General features: G+C 38.9%; 1 long non-coding RNA gene across 3 annotated transcripts in view; it reads left to right on the top strand.

The window, feature by feature from the left end:
* LOC111768570 (uncharacterized) overlaps positions 1-16,014 on the top strand; it is a 98,629-nt gene that overhangs the window by 52,024 nt on the left and 30,591 nt on the right. Inside the window, exons 3-4 of one of the 3 annotated variants that reach the window (XR_011427681.1) lie at positions 1,848-1,954; positions 14,098-14,256. This is a non-coding gene — a long non-coding RNA (uncharacterized lncRNA). Of the gene's footprint in view, positions 1-1,847; positions 2,085-14,097; positions 15,046-16,014 lie in introns of those variants that run through there. The other 2 variants (XR_011427683.1, XR_011427682.1) reach the window with 2 other exon arrangements.

Here is a 16,014-nt window from a genome sequence, read left to right as displayed (position 1 = left end):
AAGAAGATGGTATATTTTTCAATAAAGATATCCATTTGTTCCTATTGTTTTATTAATAAAATCAACCACCCTTTTATGACTGAATCCATAATTTCTGTGTGAAATCTAAAGCCTTAGTTTAAAGCCTTGGAATTAACAAATTCAGGGCCAACTTGAGTTTGCATAGTTCGGGTTACTCAAGACTGTTGACAAGTCACATGAACTTGAGATTAATCCCTCTAAAGTATTCTACTTTGCTCTCAACGTAGGCTAGAATTTGGGCAGTATGATCTGCTACTACCTATTTAAGCCTAAGAGTAACAATTTAAAGCTGGAATCTCATATGCTATTGCTCTGTGACTCCATGGTACTTCACTATTTTTGCTGACTTGGGTGAAAACCACAGGAGAAGCAGGAAAATATGCTATGGAAACTCTGCCTCTTTCAAGACAAGACTCAGCTGCCACTCTAAAGGCTCTCTCCTGGTGGTTTCATCCCCGTCTCAGCCCTGTCTGCAACCACAGACCTACCTGTGCATGTGAGACTAATACAGACCAAGACTCATACATTGTGGGAGGAGTCCACACAAGGGCCTAAATACCAGGAGGCAGGGATCATTGAGTGGGCTATCTTGAAGTCTGGCTACCATAGCCAATTCCCAAAAATAAATAATATCTCTTCTGGTTCTGCTTCTTTGGTCATACCCTGATGGATACAGGAGCTATAATAGCATAAACTTTAATTGCTAAAAAATTAACTTGGAAAAATGGTTCATTACGGTTCAAGTAAATTCTAAATTAATTCTCATACCCATACTAGACATGGCTGGTCAAAAAAAAGTTAAAAAGTAGAGAATATTTATAAAATCCTGCAAATATCCAATTAGGGAGGAGGAAAAGCAGCTTTCCTTAAAAGGGACCCAAATTAAGTTGCTTTCCTCAGACTTGTTTGCAATGCTGAGTTCCTAAAGATGATGGAAAATATGTAAAGATTTTGAGAATGTAATTAAGAATCCCATTCCTAGCCAGAGTATGTTCTTGTGCAAAGAGTTAGAAAATAAACTACTCATAGATACCCTGCTGACTAAGAGGATTCAAAATTAAGAACTAAAGAACAGACGGGGCCAGCCTGGTGGGTAGTGGTTGGGTTCACTCACTCTGCTTCAGTGGCCTGGGGTTCTCAGGTTCAGATCCCGGGTGCAGAGCTACACACCGCTCATCAGACCATGCTGTGGTGGCATCCCACATACAAAGCAGAGGAAGATTGGCACAGGTGTTAGTTCAGGGACAAGCTTCCTCACCAAAAACAAAAACAAAAAGAATAGAAAAACCAAAATCAATGAAGTACAGGGACTTAGGCACAAATAACTGCTGTAAATATAATCACAAGATTCAATATAAAACACAGCTATTGAAAACAAAGAAACACAGGGTTAGGAGAATGAATAATTATATGTCAGTAAAATGGGTCCACTCCTCTCATCAACCATGGGAAGCCTGGGAAGTAGGGGAAGGAAGGAATGGAAGTAAAGGCAGATGAAATTCTGCCTCTTGCACAGGCAGGATAAAAATGCTGACGTCTTCACTGAGGCCTGAAAGAACAGTAGGAGTTGGCCAGGAGAACGGTGGCTTTTCTGGTGACAACAGTAGAAGCTCACTCTGGCTAAGGTAAACAGAAAACAGTTTATGGAAAAGATGTCAGGATTTCATAGAAGCCCTGAAAGGGCAGGAGTGCTAGATTCAGAGAGACCAAAATAGGCAAGACTGGAGGTGGAGGCAGCAAGGTCATCCCCGCGCCCTTGTCGGAGCACTGCCCCCAGGGAACAGGAGCTCTAACCTTGTTTCTGCCTTTGTGTCATTCCTCCCTAGATTCAAGTTCCTGAAGAGAGAGCCAGGTTGAAGCAACCTGCTGCTGGCTGGAGGAAGGTGGGACTTGCCTTGATAGCTCCATAGAGACAGCTCACCATCCAGAAGAGGTAAAGGAAACTGAAGACTCATTACCAACAGGAGAAGCCTAGGCATCCGGTGGTTCAAAAACAGCAAATGTTCACTCCAGTGGGAATGATGAGGCTAGTGAGGGAGCAGAAGCCACATCTCAAAGAGCCTGTAAGTCATGCTAGGAAGTGTGGGAATTTCCCCGATGAAATGGGGAATAAATGAAAGGTTTGGAGCAGGAAAGTCACAGATTCCATTTCCATTTTAGAAAGATAGCTCTGGCTGCTGAGAACATCCAAGCCCCTGCACTAAGAGACTAAACTCTAGCATGGCTTCTAGCAGCCTAAGCTCAGGGCACTGGAACAATCAAGCCCCTTTGAGTTCCTGACAGGAAAAGCTCGAGGCTGCCAAAAGAATTTACCCTTGTTCCAGCCAACATCTTGAGAGAGACTCCCTTTTCTTAGAGCATTTTTTAAAAAAGCCTACAATTGTAAATTCTTCTTCTGTCCCTTTGAGATGTCTCTGTATCTCCCATAGCCCAAGAGTGTCTTTCTTAAGGCTGGCTGAGCCATTCCTTTGAAGTGTAATCATAAGGCTAGGGCCCCCTTCTCCCAGTTTCTGAGGGAGGGTAGAAGCCTAACTTCAGTAAATGCCAGTTAGCAGACACAGATTGGCTAACCACACTGACACTGACTACTTACCATTTTTTGTAAATTTTTACTTCCTTGACTCTGCTTGAGCTTCCACTCACACCTCCCCACCTCCCTCATTCTCCTTTTAAAACAGTAGGTCGCCTCAGAGCTAAACTCCTATACACTGGGATTTCTGCTCTATTGCAATAGGCTCAAATAAAATCCATCTTTACCTAGTGTCCAGTTTTGTTTATGTTGATACTGCAGTGTGGAGAGGAAATTGGAGGGGCTAACTGGAGACTGTTGCAGTAATCCATGCATAACAGGGTGCGACTGGAACCAAAGTAATAGCTCTGGGTTGTGGAGAAACATGTGAAGGCTCGAGGGAATAAAACAATTTAGGATCAACAGATTTTGGTAACTGACTTTAGGTTGAGCCAAGAGAGCCAAAGTATGGTAATAGCAAAAAACAATTTGATACTGGAAGAGCTTTGCTCCCCACCCTTCCAAATAATGGACACACTCTATGCTATCCACTAATGAGAACAAAGTCACTGACCATTTGGCTGAGAGCCAACTTTGAATCTCATTCACAGCAATAATGTGCATTCCTGCCATTTGTGGCCTCCTTTTCCTTGATCCTGACTTTTACCGTTTATATTTGTTTCACTCTTACAACATGTGTATCCTTTTTTGTTAAGGTGCTTACAACACCTTAAAATTGCAAAATGAACAAATAAGAAGCCAGCATCCTCATATCCTCCATCAAAACCGTTTTCCTATCTTCCTCGCTTGCTAATGGCTCCATCATTTCCCCTGTAACCCTAGCTCTGAAACCTCATCAATTATCAGCGACTCTCCCTCTTGCTTTTCCTTCGTTGTTCACATTTAGATCTTCTGGGAGTGAAGAAATTTTTAAATCAGTCTCCTCCTTTTCTTTCTTTTTTGCTCCAAGTTTAATGTTTCTTTTCCTCTTGCTTAAACATTCCATCATCCTCCTAACCAGTTTCTCGACACCTTCTCACCATGTACTCCTGCCACATTAAATTCCAATTATTTGCTTTTCTGCTTTAAAATTCCAGTGATTCATCAGTGCTAATAAATTAGGTACAAACCCTTCATTCTGGCATTAAACATCTCCTTTTACTATATTATAATATAAAAAAAACTATGAACACTTTTAGAGTCTCCTAAATTGAGCACACATATGTGTGTCTACTTTTCTTTGCTTCATATTTCTTTCCAGGTCCCAAGACATACCTGTCGATGAAAATAATCCATAACCAATCTATAAATGAAAATTTCGGTGAGTTTATTCTGAGCCAAAATGTGAGAACCATGGCCCGGGGCCTTCCTTCCCAAAGGAAGGAAAGGCACCAAAGAAGTGGTATATACAGAGTGCTTATATACCCTCAAAAGGGATGTTTCACATATGATTGAAATGTCCTTTTTACAATAGTCATGAGACTGCTCTGTCAGCACAGAGATTGATGGACACAGCAGGTAGTAGGTCTGCTGTCTTGGTGGACACAGCAGGGTGGCAGTTCTGTTGTCTCGAGCTGGGTGGTCACAGGTGAGCATAGCAATCAGTTCCTAGCCTAGGGAAGGATGCCTATCCTTAAGGAAATGCCACTGTTGGGGGGAAGTTGCACCTTTATCTTAAGGGCCTTTGTTCTTGTCTTTGGGACATAGCAAACGTTTAAGCAGATATACAATGCGTGCTCGATGGCCATGTCAGGCCCTTTTGGAAAAACAAAGTGAGGCCAAATTAGGTTTACACCAAATGGCTTCCTCATATACTCCAATATATCCTATTGCTTGCCATTTCTATTTGTCATTTTCCCCTTTTGATCTATAATCTTTCAATAGAAAGCATTGATGATCAAAATATCGTCCCTTGGCTCCAGGGTGGTTGCTGCCTGCCCTGGGTCCATCATGTCCCTCTGTGCTAGGCTTTTATCTCATTTATTTGCCCAGTTGTCCATGTTGGGGGGAAACAGTGGACAAGCATAGAGGTATATGTATTAATGGAGGAAGCATTTCATATGTTATATAATTGTCAATTAATTTTAGATTGATGCACAAACATTGTATGTGTGCTTTTCTATGAGTCTTCACATTTACATTGTTTATGATCATAGAACAAGTACAGTAACATTGATAATAATTCAACATATTTGAAAACATTAGTTTAAAATGAGTTCTTAGGCATAGTTGACTACACCAAGATACCCCTGGCCTCTCATGCATGGAGGAAGAGGAGTGAATAATCCAAGAGGCAGGTTTAGGAGCTGTAGCTCAGCTGTCCCTGTGCCCTTTCTCTCCTGGGTCTGCCTACTTTCTGAAAACAAGCTCTGTGGGACCTCTGTTAGCTTTTGCATAAGTTTACTGTAGAGGCCCTGCCCCCTGGGAGAGGGAGTGTCTAGGGGAGTCCTGGGATTATTCAGAATGAGCAAACCAATCTAGTTCTGGGGTTTGTTATCAGGAATTTGTTCCGACACACCTGAATGAATTTGGAGACCCAAACTAGGAAAAATGGAGATTGAGGCTTAATTATGCTTTGTGTCTTATGTTCAAGTCTTTAATCCGTTTTTTGAGTTGTTTTTTTGTGTGTTGTAAGATAGTGATCAAATATCATTCTTTTGCATGTGGCTGTCCAATTTTCCCAACACCATTTATTGAAGAGACTATCTCTTTCTCCTCGTATAGTCTTGGCTCTTTCGTCATAATTAATTGACCATATATATTCGTAGGTTTATTTCTGGGCTCTCTATTTTGTTCCATTGACATATGTGTTTGTTTTTGTACCGATACTATACTGTTTTGATTACCATAGCTTTGTAATACAGTTTGAAATCAGGAAGTGTGATGTCTCTGGCTTTGTTTCATTTCTCAAGATTGCTTTGGCTATTGGAGGTCTTTTGTGGTTCCATTAGAATTTTAGGATTGTTTGTTCTAGCTATATGAAAAATGTCATTGGAATTTTGATAAGGATTGCATTGAATCTTTAGATTTCTTTGGGTAGTATGGACATTTTAACAATATTAATTCTTCCAATCCATGAGCATGGAATATCTTTCATTTATTTGTGTCTTCTTCAATTTCTTTCATTAATGTCTTGTAGTTTTCAGTGTACAGGTCTTTCACCTTGTTGGTTAAATTTATGCCTAGGTATCTTATTCTTTTTGATGCAATTATAAATGGGATTGTATTCTTAATTTCTCTTTCTGATAGTTTATTTTTAGTGTATAGAAATTTAACTGATTTTTGTGTATTAATTTTTTATCCTGAAACTTTACTGAATTCATTTGTTATCTGTGGGGTAGGTAGTTGGGAAGGGAAGATGGATGTGAATTGGAACCTATGAGGCTGAAATGAAGCCCAGGAGGAAGGACTAGAATTCACATTGGTCACTTACTGCTTCCAAGCCTCTTCCCTCGATGATGGGGATGTCCTGTTGGAGGTGCTGGTGCCCTTTGTCAGGGTGCTAAACATGCATCTGACTCAGAAGTTGCAAAAGCTGATGAAGGATCCTGTAGGAGCTAGATAGTTGTGGACCCAGCTATTGCCCCCATCAACCAGATGGGATCATGTGCCTGAGTGTCTTGTGCCCTGCCCCAACATTTTGAGCATAAAAAGATGGCCCCCTACTTCACTTCTGCCTTGTAAATCCCTAAGAAAATGTCTCTTTTTGCCCATGCGAACACAAAACAAGGCAGGGAATCTAAGAAATAAAGTTCCAGCTTACCTATCCGCCATACTTTCTTACACTCAAAGGGCCAAGCACTTTTATTTAATTAGCATCATTATTAGGTGATGTATCTCCAATTACAAATAGTTTGAGGCATCGTACCTAATAGGTCTGACTAGTCTGCAATTCTCGAAGGGCTGCATAGAGCTTAACACACAGTCCACTACTCAGTGGCTCTGCATTACTACGTGAGGGCCTTATGTGTTGAGAGACTGAAATGTTTTCAATATTGCTCGGGTGTCTCTACCCTTATAGAATGGAGGAGAAAACACTAGAGGCAGCTGTGTGCCAAAATCTTTGGTCCAAATCTTGCAGAACTCTAGGTATCTAAGCCAAGACCATGGGATCTATGTAGCATAAGGTAGTAGAGTGTTGCAGCAACGACCCTCAAATGTTCACACCTCCCTTTATTGACACCCTTGGATAGTCTCCTCCCACGCTGACTCTAAGGCCGCACAACCTGCTATGCCCATTGGGACAGTAGCAAACTTGACACAATTGTAGACTTGAAAAATGCTTGCGAATTAGCTATGAAAATATTACCAGGCTATAATGTTAAATAAACGAGACAAAGTGAAGATGAGTAGTATGCTACTAGTTGTGAAATAAGGAGACTAAATACTACATTAATTTGTATACACATCAACATAAAAAGATACACAAGTAAATTTAAAAAATCAAATATTTCTCAAATCATTTCTTCTTGCATCTCATATTCCTTCTTCTTTTTTTTTTAACTTCTGTTGCCAATCTTCTCTTTTTTTTTAAAGATTGTCACCTGAGCTAACAATTTGCCAATCTTTTCTTTTCTCCCCAAATCCCCCCCCAGTAGATAGTTGTGTACTTTTAGTTGTGGGTCCTTCTAGTTGTGGCATGTGGGATGCAGCCTCAACATGGCCTGATGAGTGGTGCCATGTCTGCGCCCAGGATCTGAACTGGCGAAAACCTTGGGCCGCCAAAGCACAGTGAGCGAATTTAACCACTCAGCCACGGGGTCTGCCCCCTCATATTCTTTCTTTTTGAAGTATACTCTTTTTAAGTTCTTAGTGAGAATAAGTTGAAAACTTTCTTGGTGGTTGTTTTTCTGAAAAGGTCTTTGTTTGATTCTCATTCTTAAAATATAATTTAGCTAGGTGTATGTTTTAGATTAGCAATCATTTTCTCTCAGAACTTTGAGGATATTATTCCACTCTTTTCTTGATTCTGTTATTGCTGTCGAGAAGTCCTTTGTCAACCTACCCATTCTTTTGTAACTAATTTGTCTTTTCTCTCCAGCTGCTTTCCAAGTTTTCTCTTTGCCTTCCATGTTCTGCAGTTTCCCCATGAAATGTCCAGGTATAGATTTTGCTGATTTGTCTCGCCTGAGGATCATTGTGCTTCTTGAACCTAAGGATTTATATCTTTCATCAATTCTGAAAAAGTGTGAATTATAAACCTTCAAATACATGCCACACATAATGTCTGCTCAGTTAATAATTTTTGCCTTAATAATGTCTGAAAAATTATACCACTTTTCAGACAATTGCTCTCTTTTTTACGGCATAATATCTTTTTGACCCAGTAATACACTAAATAAATACATTATAAGAAGTTATATTTTAAATTTCTGTATCAAGTGAAAACACTGATCAATTGACTTGACACAACTGTTCCTAGTCGAGAATGTCATATAAACAGATTTGAACTGCACACTTCAGATGAATCCAAACCTGTCCTCTGCAAGAGAACTGAATTGAAAGGCTCTTCTATGACAGTCCAGTTTGTTTTACATGTGACTATTTTCACATTTAAAGTACTACAAGATTTAGCCGTAATTTTGTACTGCAGGTGTTTTTCTGTGCTATATTCAGTGAGACAATCATGAAATTTCCCAAAGGCAGAGAAAATGATGCAGAAAGAATAATGCATCATCCAAAGTATGACTTTCCTGCACCCATCTACCACCAGCTACCATGTTCTCAAGTCTTCTCCCATTAGCAAATACAATAAAACTTTCATTACATTAAAGTTTATGTATAAATTGTTTTTGTGTACTTTTAAATTACAGTTTATCATGTATATAAACTTGTTTTCACTGGTCAACTGATTTAAGGTACTGTGTGAAAGCTTCTTTGGATATCTTGGTGTAGGGTGGAATGTATCATAATTTTTCCCATCAAAATTAGTAAAATATTTTTCATTTAGTGACTGCAGTAAACATCAGCTTTTTCAGTAATAAGTTGACTTTATTAAGTGAGAAATAAAAGAGCCCTCCATTCTCTCTATCCTTTCCTAGTTTCAATTAGATTCACATTCTGTATTCCACATATAAATCAACTTATTTTATTATCTATCTCTGTCTCTCTGTGCTGCTTTCTGAATAATTTACTGAATTTTATCTTCTAGTTCACTAATTCTTTTTTCAGTTTCATGTACTCTGGTATTCTCTCTTATTCATTACGTTTTTGAAATTTAATAATTATGTTTTTGATTTCTAGATATTCTCTATGATTCTTTGAAAATTTTTTTTTTTTTTTTAAAGATTTTATTTTTTCCTTCCTCTCCCCAAAGCCCCCCGGTACATAGTTGTGTATTCTTCGTTGTGGGTTCCTCTAGTTGTGGCATGTGGGACGCTGCCTCAGCGTGGTCTGACGAGCAGTGCCATGTCCGCGCCCAGGATTCGAACCGACGAAACACTGGGCCGCCTGCAGCGGAGTGCGCGAACTTAACCACTCGGCCACGGGGCCAGCCCCTCTTTGAAAATTTTTTTGATTTTTTTCTTGGTAATGTTTCTTCTTCACGTTTTCAATTTTATATTTCTTTCCTTTAGCATCTATTCTAAAACTCATAATTCTTTTGGCTGAAGTTTCTGGGGGTTATTCCATTACTGGTGGTTATTTCTGCTTGTCACTCAGAAATTCTAGTTTCCTATGTCTTTGAATTATGAATTCATCTTTGAAGAGCCAGGCTTTATCTTTGGAAATCTTGGATCTGTCTTTCAAGAGGACCTAATCTTGTTTTGCCCGGTGTTCTGATGTCCTACCCATCTAGGACCACTTCAAGTCTTGTCTTGCAGGCTCCCAGATCATTCAGGTACTACATATTTGAACCATAAATCCTCATGAGGGTATGTTTAAGAGTATGACTTCACAACAAAGGCATTTTCCCCCTTTCAGAGCTTAGACTAAGACATGCAAATTTCTGTGTCATCTTCCATTGCTGATGGGAAGTCTTCTCCCCCTCTTTCAAAATATCATATGACCCTTTGATATCTCTGGGATTTCCGTGAAATCTCAATTCTATTTCTCACATTCCGCGATGCAATATGTGGGCCTGAAGGCTGGTCTTCTGCTGCCTGCACTGGCACAACCCAAAACTTTGGTTACTGAGACGAGTAACACTTCAAGGGAACTGTGGCCTCTGCTTCATTTTGGGGGTCTTTGAGGGTTTCTCTTACTTTCTTTCAGTTATGCATTTAAAAGAGTAATAGTTGTTTTATCTAGCATATCCAGATGTTTTGTACTGAAGTTTTTAAAAAGGGAATCTAGTCCATCATGTTGCTGAAAATAGAGGTCAAATAATCTTTTTTATTATGTTCGATCACTTCTGACTTTTGTCAATGTCTTCCAGTTGTAAGTTCATCTCTATTCTCGCTCACCTTGCCCATATCTATAATCTTCTCTTATCATTGTTATCTTGTCCTTTTCCTCTGTATCCTGAGAGACCTTCTTGAGTCTGTTTTTTACATAAGTTTTAAAATTTTCTTCAGTGTAAATGCCAAACGATGTTATCCTGAAAGTGAATCTAATTGGAAGACTTTACTCCAGTCTTCTGATCTTTCCCCATGGTTCACTGCTCCATTTTCAGAGACGGTGTGTTCTCTATATGTTGAGAACACCAAGCAGACCTGGAGCTAATTTGTGTTTCCTCTGCTAGAGAGTCTTTTCTAGGAGTGTACTCTTTCCTTAAGTTTTCTGGACATTAGTCCCTTTCCCTTCAGCACTAGAATATTTTTATAGGCATATTTGTTTATGTTTTTATTTATCCCTGATTTAGGAAATATTCATCCAGCCACAGTGTTTGTCAACAGACTATGTGGATTGTCTTTAGGTCTTTTCTTGGGCACTTAGTCATTGACAGATTTCCTCTCACAAATCTATACCTGATGGTCATGTTGACATATACAACTCCTGGTGCCTGTCAGGCATCTATCTATGTGATATGAGGAATTCAAATGGGTTTTTTCCTGGGCCACTTTCTGTTTTCTAGAACCGTGCTAGAATGTCAGAAGCAGGACCTTACTAGAGTTTTTACTTGATAAACATTTGCCTACACAGTGGTTCCCAAAGTGTGATCCCTGTACCAGCAGCACCCACTCACTGGGGAACATGTTAGAATTTCAAATTATCTGGAGAATTAATGAACAGCTATGGGAGTAGGACCCAGCAATCTATGCTTTAATCAGCTCTCCCGGGAATTATTATGCATGCTGAAGTTTGAGAACCATTGGCCTGTATCACTCTTCCTGAGACAACTAAACCCAGGATGGAACCCTGAGGCTATCCGCCCACACTCCCTGACTGGGCCACTGCTGGTTTCACATACAAAAGCAGGCCCAAACAAAGGTTTGGGGACTGGAGGTGGGGGCTGGAGGCTGACTTAGAAGGTGCACTATGGAGGTTGCTGCATATTTTTGTAGTGAGTGAGACCCTTGTATCCCAGAATTGTGCATAGGTGAAGGAGATAATCCAGTCTTTTCTTGCCATTCTGTATCTGCCTTTGATGTTCTGTTGAAGAGTACTGAGCACATTTGGAAATTCATTAATTCACTCGTTAGGTATTTTTTTATCATTTCTTTTTTTTTTTTTTAACATTGGCCCTGAGTTAACATCTGTTGCCAATCTTTTTTTTTCTCCTTCTTCTTCTCTCCAAAGCCCCCCAGTAGATAATTGTATATTCTAGTTGTAGGTCCTTCTACTTCTGCTATGTGGGACGCCGCCTCAGCATGGCTTAATGAGTGGTGCCATGTCCGCGCCCAGGATCCAAAACAGCAAACCCTGAGTCGACGAAGCGGAGCGTGTGAACTTAACCACTCGGCCACAGGGCTGGCTCCTATTCACAAGTATTTATTGAGTATCTATTGTATGCCAAGCACTGTGGGGCATTATGGTGCAACAGTAAACAACAAATATGTCATCATAGAACTTAAATTTTAGCAACAGAGAGGCATAGATGTGACAGAGGACCTGTGTGAAGAATATATAAAGAACTTTCCAACCAAATAATTAAAAAACCAATAATCCCGTTAAAAATGGATAAAATATTTGAACAGATACTTTCTAAAAGAAGATAAACAAGTGACCATTAAGCACATGAAAAGATGCTCTATGTCACCAGTTATCAGAGAAATGCAACTTAAAATCTCAGGAGACAGCACTCACAGCCATTAGGACGGCTAAAGTTAAACAGACAGAGCATACCAAGTATTAGCAAGGATGTGAAGTAACTACAGCATTCACTCATTCCTGGTGGGAATGCAAAATGATAGACACTTTGGAAAATAGTTTTGTCATTTCTTATAAAGTTAAACATACACTTACCATACAACTCATCAAATCCACTCCTGTGTGTCTACCCAAGAGAAATGAAAACATATGGCCGCACAAATACTAGTAGGTGAATGTTCATAGTGGCATCATTCATGCTAGCCCCGCACTGATAACAACCTGAATGTCTATTACCTGGTGAATGGATAAACAGATTATGGTATATCCATACAATAAAATAATACTTAGCAATAAAAAGGAATGAAGTGCCAATACATGCAACAACGTGGATGAATCTCAAAAATACCATGCTAAGTAAAAGAAGCCTGACACAAAAACTGTATACTGTATGGCTTCATTTGTATAAAATTGTAGAATAGGCAAAACTATAATGACAAAAAGAAGATCAGTGGTTGTCTGGAGTCAGAGATAGGGGAAGAGGATTGGATGCAAAGGGACCTGAAAGATTTTGGAGGAATGATGGAAATGTTCTCTATTTTTAATGTAGTAGTGGTTACACAACTATGTGTTGCCAAAAGTCAATAAATTGTACTCTTGAAATGGGGGTATTTTATTTTATGTAAATTAAACCCTAGTGAAACTAATTATGCATATATTTGTATATATCTCTATCTATAATTATTATGCATATTTACTAATTTAAAAAAACAAATGGGTAAGTGAGAATTTTGGAAAATGCCAACATTTATGAGGCATGACAAAGAAGTAAGATAGATAGAATAGAGAGGGGAGAACAAAGATAATGCAGAGCAGAAATTAAGGGAGAAAAGACTCTGCAGAACGAGAAGGGAGTCAAATATCTCAAGTGGTACAGAGAGGTCACCAGAAAGGAGTTTAACAGTGTGGATGCCAGACAAGAGCAAGCTGTGTCCTTTCCTCTGAAATCTCTGCCTATAAGGACTATGTAAGTAGAGAGTAGATGGTGTCCATTCCTAGAATATCTGGAAAGCCTGTCTGAGGATGAAGCTACACGCAGAGGAAGGCAGGGTGAGGAGACAGAGTCACGGTCCAGATACCCTTGTTTGAACTCCTGAATCCAACCTGCCATATGTGCCTCTTGACTTTTCATTTTTGTGAGCCAATAAAGTCTGTTTTTGCTTAAGCTAGTTTGAGTCAGATTTCTATCCAGTGGAGTCCTGAAGAGAACATAATTTGACTTCTTTCCTGATGTCAGTCATGTGTTTCTGTGAAGGCCCACAGTGTGCACATAGAGGGCTAGGAATTGGGAATAAAGTGGATAGGGGCTTTTCTGTCCATTTCTCTGACAATTTCCCAAGTTTTTTTAATTTCCTAAACCCAAACTGTGTGATAGCAATATCTGTTCTTAAGAGGGAGGCCATCTTCAATCTTTGGACAAACTCTCCATGCTAATATTTATATGGTTTTAACCAGATCTTTAAAAAAATTACCTTTTCAAAAAAAGTTAATGGGCCAAATTTTGAGAGTATCAAAATATAAATAATCTCTGAAAAAACATGGGTTTGCACTACACGAAGCAAATCACCACAATAATTTCAAGCATCTAGAAGTTCTAAATATAAAACAAGTCAAAAAATCAGGAAGTTGCAGTATGCAAGCTTTATTCTTTTGAGGGGTAGAGAATCTTGTAGTTTTCTCACAATCATTTTCCTTCCTATCTTGATTGTTGCTATCTCCTGGTCCTTCCAAGAGGAGAAATGAAATGATTCTTTCAAGGATCTGAGGGCTTTCTTACGACTTGAATCCGGTGTACATGACTGCTGTGGGGTTTTGATGTGGGGGTTTGATAGAAATTTTGGATCTGAGCAGGCGAGTGCAGGTGGGGAGAGCTGAAAGATGCTGAGCACAGTTTCTTCTGATCCAGGTGCTGAAGTCCCAGAACAGCGATCTATTCTCTGGAGAGGAGAGAGGGGAGAGTATGCTTGAAAATTCAGGCTATTAGTTGCGGAGACAATCTTCTTCTAAGAAGTGTGACACCAGAAAACACAAGAACATTGAACATTTGGTCATGTGTCAATAAAAAGATGGCATAAGTGGAAGATGACGTGGGCTCCCGCATCATGTCAGGGGTTCATCCACATATGAGGCATAAGGTTTGGGGCTATGCCATCCTCATTTTCAGCAGGTTTTCAGTCATTTAGAATATGATTCCCAAGTGGCAGAGAAGAATAGGCTAAAACTAAATTAAAATGTCTGAAAGAAAACTGCCTGATTGAAAGTGTATGATTTATAGCTACGGGCAGCATGAATATTCCTATTTTTATTGTATTTTCTAGTTGCCTTCTCCGGAGCCAGAAGCATCCATCTTAATGAGCAGATCATTAGGCTTTTGCATTTTACAATGGTGGAGTAAGGATGCAACCTCTCAGCAACTTTTATGTATGTGTTTATTCTAGAACACAAGATTGTTCCTCCTTCTCCTGTAGACCATTCAGGTATGTCTGTGTTATATCAGAATTAGCAGATTTATGCTCCATACTCTCAGCAAACTGAGAGGCCTCAACTTGTCCTGAGGGCATTTTTGAAAGTCAGATATTTTGCTGAATATTAAAATGAAACATATTAGAAATAGAACTAGAAAATCATCATACTCTAATCACTAGAGTAATGATTGATTCAGGCAGGAATCATCACTGGATGCTAAAACTACTGGAAAAAAGTTGTTGGAAACCGAGATAGTCACGGTCTCAAAATATCAACCCACAAATAGTGGGATTTTTAAAAACCACTTTATTGGGGCATGATTGACATACAAAATGCTGTACATATTTAATATATACAACTAGATGAATTTGGAGATAAGTACCCACCCCTGAAACCATCATCACAATCTATGCCATAAACATATTCATCGCCTCCAAAACTTGCCTCCTGCCCTCTTTACTTATTGTTATTTTCATATATGTGTATGATAATAACACTTAACATAAGATTTACCCTCTGAGCAAATTTTTAAGTATCCAATACAGTACTGTTAACTGTAGGCACTATGTGGTACAGTAGGTCTCTAGGACTTACTCATCTTGTACAAGTGAAGCTTTGTGCCCTTTGACTAATATTTCCCTGTACCCTCCCCCTCCTCTCAGCCTCTGGCAACCACAATTCAACTCTGCTTCTGTGAGTTTGACAATTTCATATTTTCTTTCTGAGGTAATTTTTAACTTAATGTGTTACTGCAAAGATTTGCTGATCTTTAATAAAGCACTATGTTAATAATGTAATATCAAAAGATTGTGTTGCATTATTTAAAAATTTCAAATTGAATACATTCAAAGGAAGTTAAAAAATATGGTATGGTCGCTTTGGAAAACAGTTTGGTGGTTTCTCAAACCCATAGGGCTTTTGTGAGGATTAAATGAATTAATAACAGTATCATATCTTTTATTTAAATAAATGCAAGTCCTACGTAAGCTGCTATAAGAGTAATGTCTGCTGATGCTATCTATGCAATTTATTTTTACTTCATGCCTCACCATCTTATGTTAATGATTTCTCACATAAAGGTGTTATTAAAGACATTCACATTTTCTGACAGTTTTTGTGTCTGTGTTTTTGCACCCATAATTCACAAGTATGAATAAGGAGTGCTCTAAGCAAGTCAGATAAAATGCCTTTCTTGGACTGGAATCAGTATTCCTTTGCAATTTTGTTCAGATTATAAAATAGTAATGGAGTTGGCTTTTACTCACAGTGTGAAAGCTTGCTGAAATTTGAAAATTATTCATGTATTCAGATTTTGGGGTTGGAAGGAACTTTAGAATGGTAAAAGGGGTTTAGGATAGCAATACACGAAAAAAGTTCAACTCTCACTCCCAATGACATTTATATGGTCACCATCAAAAGTTCCTTGAGGCTAAATATATACAAGATTTTCCTACCTTTATGGGAAGTTTTCTATCCCATGATTCAAAAAATAAAATTATTTATTTTAATCTTGCCGTAAGCCCTTACTAGGCATAAGGAGTAAGTATTTGTGACTTATAATTTTAACTTACAAAGTACCACTGAGCAGACTGTTGGCGTACTTTACCTGAGAAGAAATTCCGGGGCTGTTTGCATGGAGCTATGATTTATATCTGTTATAAATAGTAAAAGTAGAAGGAAAGTATCAGCTGTAACACGCGGTGGGAGTGTGCGCTCTTCTGTGAACGTCCAAATCACTCCACTTGGACCTTTCTTCCTCTACTTACCAT

Source organism: Equus caballus, chromosome 17 (genome assembly GCF_041296265.1).
Source record: "Equus caballus isolate H_3958 breed thoroughbred chromosome 17, TB-T2T, whole genome shotgun sequence".
NCBI classification, from domain to species: Eukaryota; Metazoa; Chordata; class Mammalia; order Perissodactyla; family Equidae; genus Equus; species Equus caballus.
Note: the sequence above shows the minus strand (reverse complement) of the source record. Positions and strands in the feature narration are given on the sequence as shown.